The sequence below is a fragment of the Macrobrachium nipponense genome, chromosome 44 (assembly GCF_015104395.2).
Source record: "Macrobrachium nipponense isolate FS-2020 chromosome 44, ASM1510439v2, whole genome shotgun sequence".
NCBI lineage: Eukaryota > Metazoa > Arthropoda > Malacostraca > Decapoda > Palaemonidae > Macrobrachium > Macrobrachium nipponense.
Genome location: NC_087221.1, coordinates 48,785,272 through 48,794,112, shown reverse-complemented (window position 1 = coordinate 48,794,112; position 8,841 = coordinate 48,785,272). Strand labels below are relative to the sequence as shown.

The window sequence follows — 8,841 nt, the reverse complement described above, 5'->3', positions numbered from 1 at the left end:
TAAGGGTACTCCAGCATCCCCTTTGGGTACTCCATCCAGCCCTCCCTTTCCCAGCAAACGGTCCTCCACCCGTTGGGTGACTTTGCAACGCTGGTCATTTTAAAAGAGAAACCTCATAACAAAGATGGCATGAAATTTCATTTCTAGAGCGTCAGGTTTTCCATTTTAAAAAATGGGATTGAGTCTTTGTAGTGGTTATACGATCTTGTAAAAGAAGCACACAGACGCACTTCATCAGAACGCTTAGTCGTCCTTCCAATAATTTCGTAAGAAATAAAAAAAAAATATATTATTAATAGTCTCGTGAAGTAACCCTCACAACACGGAACCATTTTGGTTTTTTTATTTTATGAGAGAGAGAGAAGGCTTCTCGATGAATATTGAATGGAGATGACTGGCTGATTCGCTTTCAGTCCGCGCGAAAAGGCTTTGAAAAGAACCGCCATTGAATCGAGATCCTGAGGGACAATGTGGAAGGGAACGCTGTGATTGGCGACGGTGGGGACCTGGGGCCGGGGGGTGGGGGGGGGGGGGGGGGGGGGGGGGAGGCGGGGGGGGGGGGAATGAAGATAAAGAATATATATAAGATGATAAAGCCCAGAACAGTAGAGGGATGATGTTGAGAAGAATTACCCCGAGAGGCAAAAGAGGTTCATTCAACATGACTGATGATATTATACCAAATGCAGACCTGTGTCTTGAATGAATTGGGATATCCCGTAGGGGGAAGGGGGGGGGGGATAGTGTCCTCAGTTTACACCCGTAGGCATCACCTAAGGTTCTTTGCAGCGTCCCTTCTGTCCCTCGTTGCAACCCCTTCCATTTCTTTTTCTATACCTCCGTTGGTATTGTCTTTCTTCCATCTATCATACTTTCCACCCTCCCCTTACAATTATCTCCACATTATTTTCAGCGTTGAATGACCTCGCAGGTTCTAGCGCTTGACTTTTGGTCTAGATTTTATAGAGAAACTTCAGTTTATATTCCAGTTAACGGGGGTACTTCCATAAGACTTCATTCCGAGGTGAAATGAGCGATAGATATAAGTAAATTAAAATGCAAGAAGAAACACATCCTCTGGACAGATTTCTACCCAAAGCAATAGCCTTCAGTTTTCATGACTTATTCACCTCATCCTTTAAGACCCACAAAACGAATGCAAGATTAATACTTAAACGGCTGGAACAATGGTACCCTTCAGAGTACTATTTGATCAATAGAATAAAAAAAGTTTTAATTTCTCTTTAGTTATTCAGTTCTTTAATCCTATGCTACAAGGAAAACTGCTCGTTCAGACGCATCATTATAGTTAAAAGATCATGCAGTTTGATGGCACAGAAAGAATGAAGAAAAGAAATTAAAAGTCTTTATATGTAAGTTTAATTCAGTGGAAAAAAGATAACTAGAGACACAAATTTGAGAAAAGTCACTGATGGCGATGCATAATACATTTCCATAAACAAAATACGTCACAAAATTCACTGCAATTATTGGAATGCGTTTGATTACAGCTTAAAGTTTTCAACAAGACAAAGACTTGGGAAAATAAAAAAAGGCATCATTACCGTAACTCTGCTTTTATTCTATGGAAAATAAATCTGATTCTCTAACCATAGAACTGAGGCGGTTTACAAATGTGATGCCCGAGACAGGTGTCGTAGCAACACTTGTCCACCCCGAGACAGGAGCTATCGTGGGAGCACCTTTTCGGGGGAGAACCCGCACCCATCGGGGGACACTGGGGGCGAACTGACGAAGGGCAGCTCCCGGGTTTGATCGTCCTATACGTCGAGAAATTGGGGTAAACCGAGTTGCCTTCGCAGCAGTGAAAACGTCCGTAGGGACCTCTACACATGACGCGGCAGTCGAAGGCAATGTCGTCTGCGAAAGCAACGTCTTTGGTTCCTACCCCTCCTCCTCCTCCCCCTGCTGCTGCTTCTTCTCCTTTCGTGTAGGGAGGAACTCTTCCTCCTCCTGCTGCCCCACCCAGCGCCGTGAGGGGAGGCCTACTCAACACCCAAGGGAAAATGTTGAATATGCGAGCGGTTTCGTTGTGGGCCGCAGCTCCCAGCGCTAGGGACACCATCAGCAGCAGCGCTAGTTTCGTCATCTGGTGAAGGGGCAAGAAACGAGAGGAATCTTCGTATGAATGAGATAACTCTAAATTACTATTATTATTATTATCATTATTAAAATATCTAATAGCGTGAGTCTTGAAATGGAGAAACGAATCCACAGTTATGATGGGTACGATGTATATAGATATATATGTATTATATCTATATATATATATATATATATATATATATATATATATATATATATCATACATATATATATTATATATGATTATATATATATATATATATATATATATACACATACCTATACTATATATATAAGAATATATGTACCCATACATAGTGGTGAATTTGTTTTTCCATTATTGTTATTGTTATTTGATTAATATTATTATTGTTATTATATTGCCAAAGATGAACCGGATTCATTGGTAACAAACAGGAAATACACGTGTATATATATATATATATATATATATTATATATATATATATATATATATATGTTGACTCGAGTGCCAGTGTCACATTAGAAATACAGTACCCTCCAAACCTACCTTGGCTGTCAATGCGATTAGTTGCGTTCCCCGAATCACAATACGCTTTCCTCTTCAACCTCATCCCCTTATATACGCCGTGCTTGTAGATAAGTACCCTTCAAAAGAAGTCTGTTAAAGGTGGGGTCGGGGAGCATGGGAGATGTTTGTTTACCTTACGGTGGAAGGGCCGGTTGACATTTACCCAAATTTACCTTGGCGCATAATTTTTCGCAGTCGTCTCTGCGTCAATCTGATGGTATCTTCTCCTGCCTTGTGTAAAATGTATCGGATTCTGTTAATCGGGCGCGAAATCTCTCGTTAATGGGCCCAGTGCAATCTGTGATGGAATATGATTTGAGGGATAGAGGCCGTATGGCGGCTGGCACCATCCAGGAAAGGGAGATGACGTAAGTAAGGGATGCAAAACCCCAGGCGATGTATCCTGTCACGTTCGGAGGGAGGTGTGGGAATCTCCTCACGTTTTTCGGTGCCAGGGAGGAGGAGTTTCCGGCACCGTCGCGTTTCGCGCTGATGCCCCAGCGGAGACGATCCGTTTTCTGCGGAAGTAAAAACAATGAATAAATAAATACATAAAAAGCCCGCGAATAACAGGACTGGTGGTGGAAAGACCGAAAGTGATTCGTAAAGATTTTTTTAGGGAGGGTGAATGTGAAAGATTATTGCAATTATTGCATGACTTAGAGAGAGAGAGAGAGCGTCAATCAGTGGATGACATTTCCTATGTAAATTCGTTAAAATGCCATTTAGTCCTGTGTATGTTTATTAATTTGCTGCTTTTCAGATACCAATTGGCATCGTTGCTTATAAGGTTCTTTTCGGCGTCCCTTCTGTCCGTATCTGCAACCCCTTACATTCCTTTTACTGTATCTCTATTCATATTATCTTCCTTTCCACACTTCCCTAACACTAGTTCAGATATTATTTTCAGCGCTGAATGACTTCGTGGGACCCAGCGCTTGGCCTTTGGCCTAAATTATATATTTCAATTCTAGCATGGCCTAGGTATTATATATAATATACCTAGACCATGAATTCCAATTGTTTCTAACACACAAATACGCAAACACGTGTATTTTTTTTGGTGTATGATTGTACATGTGTGTACATTAATTCGCCTTAGTGTATGTATATGAGTATGCATGTATAATTACATAAGGCGTGAAATTAAAACGCGAGATCGAGTTAGCTTACAGCTTCCTGCACCCTTATGGGATTCAGGCAACTCCCGGGGCGTCAAAGCAGGGACAGCCCCCCCCCCCCCCCCCCTCTCACCCAAAACAAAAAGCGTGAGAAACTAAAAAAAAAAAAACTGCCGGGGGGGAAAGCGACCTCGTTCTCAGATTTTTGTCGGAATTTTTGTTGGAAAGTTCGCATAGTTTTTCGTCCACGGCGACTTCCCGAAGCAGAGGATCATTCATGTCCTTCCGCATACCGTTATGTTATAGGTATTCTGAAAGGGTAGTTAGAAGTATTTGATGCCTTGAAGGATTAGAAGGTAATATGCAAGAATTAGGTACCTGGTTAGGTTTGTTAAGAGGTATAAACAGACGTAGGTGAATACATCTCTAATTTGTACATTATAACCTTCTCATTAAACTGTAAGGTCATGGGAATTAGCATTGTTGCTATTTTACCTTTATTTAGTTTAATAATAATAATAATTTAAGTTTAATAATAATAATATAATATTTAATAATAATAATAATAATAATAATAATAATAATAATAATAATAATAATAATAATAATAATAATAATAATAATAATAATAATAATAATAATAATAATAATAATAATAATAATAATAATAATAATAATAATAATAATAATAATAATAATAATAATAATAATAATCTTCAAGGGCGACTCATTGTCCCCACTACTCTTCGTAGTAGCCATGATTCCCATGACAAAAGTACTACAGAAGATGGATGCCGGGTACCAACTCAAGAAAAGAGGCAACAGAATCAACCATCTGATGTTCATGGACGACATCAAGCTGTATGGTAAGAGCATCAAGGAAATAGATACCCTGATCCAGACTGTAAGGATTGTATCTGGGGACATCAGGATGGAGTTTGGAATAGAAAAATGCGCCTTAGTCAACATACAAAAACGCAAAGTAACGAGAACTGATGAGATAAAGCTACCAGATGGGAGCAACATCAAACACATAGATGAAACTGGATACAAATACCTGGGAATAATGGAAGGAGGGGATATAAAACACCGCGAGATGGAGGACACGATCAGGAAAGAATATATGCAGAGACTCAAGGCGATACTCAAGTCAAAACTCAACGCCGGAAATATGATAAAAGCCATAAACACATGGGCAGTGCCAGTAATCAGATACAGCGCAGGAATAGTGGAATGGACGAAGGTAGAACTCCGCAGCATAGATCAGAAAACCAGGAAACATATGACAATACACAAAGCACTACACCCAAGAGCAAATACGGACAGACTATACATAACACGAAAGGAAGGAGGGAGAGGACTACTAAGTATGGAGGACTGCGTCAACATCGAGGACAGAGCACTGGGGCAATATCTGAAAACCAGTGAAGACGAGTGGCTAAAGAGTGCATGGGAAGAAGGACTAATAAAAGTAGACGAAGACCCACAAATATACAGAGACAGGAGAATGACAAACAGAACAGAGGACTGGCACAACAAACCAATGAACGGACAATACATGAGACAGACTAAAGAACTAGCCAGCGATGACACATGGCAATGGCTACAGAGGGGAGAGCTCAAGAAGGAAACTGAAGGAATGATAACAGCGGCACAAGATCAGGCCCTAAGAACCAGATATGTTCAAAGAACGATAGACGGAAATAACATCTCTCCCATATGCAGGAAGTGCAATACGAAAAATGAAAGAAACCATAAACCACATAGCAAGCGAATGCCCGGCACTTGCACAGAACCAGTACAAAAAGAGGCATGATTCAGTGGCAAAAGCCCTCTACTGGAGCCTGTGCAAGAAACATCAGCTACCTTGCAGTAGTAAGTGGTACGAGCACCAACCTGAGGGAGTGATAGAAAACGATCAGGCAAAGATCCTCTGGGACTATGATATCAGAACAGATAGGGTGATACGTGCAAATAGACCAGACATGACGTTGATTGACAAAGTCAAGAAGAAGGTATCACTCATTGATGTCGCAATACCATGGGACACCAGAGTCGAAGAGAAAGAGAGGGAAAAAATGGATAAGTATCAAGATCTGAAAATAGAAATAAGAAGGATATGGGATATGCCAGTGGAAATTGTACCCATAATCATAGGAGCACTAGGCAGGATCCCAAGATCCCTGAAAAGGAATCTAGAAAAACTAGAGGCTGAAGTAGCTCCAGGACTCATGCAGAAGAGTGTGATCCTAGAAACGGCGCACATAGTAAGAAAAGTGGATGGGGACTCCTAAGGAGGCAGGATGCAACCCCCGCCCGGAACCCCACACTATAAAATACCACCCAGTCGAATTGGAGGACTGTAATAGTAAAAAAAAAAATAATAAATAAATAAAATAATAATAAAAATAATAATGATAATAATAATAATACTTTTATTCCACAATATTACAGTGGGTATTCTTACAATGTGCATTGGATTAAAATGTACATAAAATGTTTATTTAAAATTGAACCTCTGCTGATTAAAGTAATATACACATAGATTTATATCTAAATATCCATTAAAAGTATTTTACATAAATATCATTAGATACATAAAGATATTTGCATAAAACCACATCACTATTAGTAAAATCATTCTCCTAAACTTGGTCAGAATTACAGATATGATACAAATTAAGATATACCCGTAACATAATCCATCAGTTTATCGTCGATAAATCTCTCTCTCTCTCTCTCTCTCTCTCTCTCTCTCGTCTCTCTACCTCTCTCTCTCTCTCTCTCTCTATCCATCCCAGCCCCCGCCCATTCAATTCAAAAAGCAGCCGACAGCCCCCCCAAGGTTGCAATGTATTCTGTGAAGAAGAACTTATCAACTTTGGTTCAGTAAAGACAAAGGTCACTTCTTCAGAATCTGCAGCCATTAATATTTTCCTGTCATTTTTACAATCTCACATGAGACGTATTTTGTCAGGCTTGATATTTTTCCAAGGTTATGGTGACTGCTGCCCTAATGCAGTTCAACCTGTATTTTAATATTTTGCTTATATTTTTATTTATTAATTTTTAAATTTGTTCATTTGTCTGGTTTTTTAATAATTTCTTGTGTTTTCCATTACCCTCTGTCATATTCTTTGGAAGCTTGGATTTCAAGTCATTGACCCCTTTGGTGGGCTTGTTCCATATGAATAGGGTTCTTCATCTTCTGAATAATAATAATAATAATAATAATAATAATAATAATAATAATAATAATAATAATAATAATAATAATTCATCTCGCAATACCATGGGACACCAGAGTTGAAGAGAAAGAGAGGGAAAAGATGGATAAGTATCAACACCTGAAAATAGAAATAAGAAGGATATGGGATATGCCAGTGGAAATTGTACCCATAATCATAGGAGCACTAGGCACGATCCCAAAGATCCTGAAAAGGAATCTAGAAAAACTAGAGGCTGCTGAAGTAGCTCCAGGACTCATGCAGAAGAGTGTGATCCTAGAAACGGCGCATATAGTAAGAAAAGTGATGGACTCCTAAGGAGGCAGGATGCAACCCGGAACCCAACGCTATAAATACCACCCAGTCGAATTGGGGGACTGTGATAGACCAAAAAAAAATAAAAAAATAATAATAATAATAATAATAATAATAATAATAATAATAATAATAATAATAATAATAATAATAATAATAATAATAATAATAATTAAAAAACCACAGTAGTGTTAAAATTTTCAACCCTGTACATGAATATTTTTAAAACTACTGTGGTTTTTTCTTTTGTAAGGCGAATCTTGACCATGACCAGATTATTTGCCAGCTATCTGGGCGTTACTCTGTCGCAAAATATTTTACCTGTGAAATTTATGTGATATTTTGTGTATAGACTTGTGGCATTCAGTGTCAGTTTTTATCATTTCCCTGTGACCGTCTTCCACGGGAGGATTAGTATATTAAGGAACAGACATTTTGCGAGAACAAAATCCCGTCTGATGGCATGATAGTCTTGCTAGTAACTGCAAATCCCTGCTCGAAATTAATTCTTCTTCTTCTTCTTCTTCTTCCCTTTTAGAGCGGGTTTTATGACGACGTCCCCTGCTCTACAAGATGCAAGTACTACTCACCTTTCGGTACGAATGCATCATCTTCTGATCTTTGCCGACAGGTGGCCTGCCTTTCTGAGTCAAGGTAGATTCCTCACCTGTTCGTTTAACATCAGGGGATTTATAAACATCATCTTATTATTATTATTATTATTATTATTATTATTATTATTATTATTATTATTATTATTATTATTATTATTATTATTATTATTATTATTATTAGGAGCGGATGGAGAGTAGGGAGACAGGAATATATATTAGGGCTTGTGCCTTGTATTTTAAGGCGCCCTATGAGGTAATGTTAGACTAGCGATAATCTATACGCTAAGTCGGTTGGTATTGCACTTCCATCTTCAATGGAGTGTCTGGGGTTTTGTAGATCACTTACGAAGTCGGTATTATCTTTACGACGATGTGTTAAACTCATGGTTCGGTGAGGTTCTTGTAGAAAACACAAGGTATAAAAATAGTATATTCTTCTGAAGTTTTACATGATGAAGATCAGGTATGATCGTTACAAGTCTTCTATGGGGACGATAGCTTGATCGCTTCTGCCAATGATGATGGCTAATCCTATTCCTCTACATGATAAAGCTTAGGTAAAGAGGTACAGGTCTTCTAATGACGATAGCTAACTCTGTTCTGCCTGTCTACCATCTCTGTTACAAGTTATGAAGGAACAGACAGTAGTTCGAACATATGAACATACAATCGAATGAGACACGCTACAGATCACGTAGGCCGTTTGAATAATAGGTCGGGGTAGTTGTCTCAAGCAGGGAGCTTGGACTAATGTTTTATAAACAATTGAATGACTACAGGTGACGGCATGTTATCTTAGCTTACATACTTATTGTATACGTCATCTTTAGCGTCTCTAGTCTGATCACATTCCTGCAAGCAATCTGGTTGACCTCTTTAGTTTTAGACTTTTATATATATGGACTA

The 8,841-nt window shown here is 38.7% G+C and overlaps 1 long non-coding RNA gene across 1 annotated transcript; it reads right to left on the bottom strand.

The window, feature by feature from the left end:
- Nucleotides 1–1,560: 1,560 nt before the first annotated feature.
- Nucleotides 1,561–3,170, bottom strand: LOC135203878 (uncharacterized). The gene is made up of 2 exons (XR_010312065.1): nt 2,638–3,170; nt 1,561–2,110 (listed from the first exon to the last, which is right to left on the bottom strand). It is a non-coding gene; the product is annotated as an uncharacterized LOC135203878 (long non-coding RNA).
- Nucleotides 3,171–8,841: the final 5,671 nt, after the last annotated feature.